We start from the raw sequence: 1,494 nt of genomic DNA, 5'->3' as shown, positions 1-1,494 counted from the left end.
TTAGACTTAACAGCTCTCTATCTTCCTCTTTTGTCTTTTAATTTTTATTAGATTTAACTTCATTAATATATTGACGGAAGACATAATTCGACAACAATGCGTAAATAATACCATCCAAAAAGACGACAGCGACAAAGGGAAAGGGTGATGTTTTAATGGTAAAAATTACAATTAACAAAAGGTGCTCATTAAAATAATTCCAAAGCGTAATGTCATCAAAAGAACTTATATTTTTTTCCCTTTCGCATTCAAAAAAAGGTTGTTGTACAACAGACCAAATGTTTTATGTATGTATTATCATCCGGGATTCGCTCATTTTTTCCCAAAAATAAAAAGTATCCATGCGCTTTTATACAACTTCGTAAGTCATGGTTTTATAGGAAGGTACACATAAAAACAACCCGATCCATCTTCCCGAAAGAAAGTGAAAACGACACCTTTTTCGGTGTTAATAACAAGAAAGAACATCTTGCTATGGTTACTGTTTTGCGTTATAATACACTCAGGGAATGCGCACGAGGTAGAGAACCTCAGAAAAGCGTAATGGACGAAACTATTTTTAAATTTGAACCTAAAAAAACCGTCGAAAGTTTTTTGAAAAGTTTGAAATGAACCAGGTTGTTTTTTTAAGACCAGGAGAAAAAGTAGCGGTGATTAAAACCAATGAGATAATTTGCACTGATGAAAATGAAAGTGAAAATGAAAACCTGGTGCATAGTGTGAGGATTGAGGGAGTGATTGCTGGATTTGCATTTCGCTGACGCGGAACATCTGTAACTTTATGCCCTGTTAGTTTAGTGTGAACTGTGAACAGTTTATCTTTGGAAAGGGAGACATTTAGGAACAGTAATGAAAGTTCGCTCAGTCAAAAGCATTCTTTCCATCCGGATGAAAATTATCTTGGATCCAAATGCAACTGAATAAGTGGGTCATTGTCAAAATTCCAAACTGACTCATTTATATTCTTCACATTCTTGATCGTTTAGCTTCCTCACATTCTTGATCGTTTAGAACGGATGTTTCATCAAAAGTTTTAGAATGAACTTCAGAGTTTTAATAACTGGCGTTATCTTGGGACAATTTCACATTCAACATGTTTTTCTGAGTTCTTTTCAACGTCAATGACAGTTTAACCAAAAGTTTTAGAATGAACTTCAGAGTTTTAATAACTGGCGTTATCTTGGGACAATTTCACATTCAACATGTTTTTCTGAGTTCTTTTAAACGTCAATGACAGTTTAACATTTAACAAAGTTCATCATAGATACTCGTACTTGATGCCTCACACATAGAATGTGCATAGCTAGATTTCTATTAAAGTGGTACATTTTAATCTTATGTAACAAGAACATGAGCCTCTAAACCTCAATCTCCTTTACACCAAGATGCAGTCACTAAACACTCCATCATTATTCTCAGCTATAATAGATAAGTGCTTTCAACCTAATGGATGCATTATCACCCTCACTGACAGCTTTACTACAAGGATCTATC

The sequence above is a fragment of the Diaphorina citri genome, unplaced genomic scaffold (genome assembly GCF_000475195.1).
Source record: "Diaphorina citri unplaced genomic scaffold, Diaci psyllid genome assembly version 1.1 scaffold969, whole genome shotgun sequence".
In the NCBI taxonomy this organism is placed as follows: Eukaryota; Metazoa; Arthropoda; class Insecta; order Hemiptera; family Psyllidae; genus Diaphorina; species Diaphorina citri.
The sequence above is the reverse complement of the archived record's forward strand: the minus strand, read 5'-3'. Positions refer to the sequence as shown.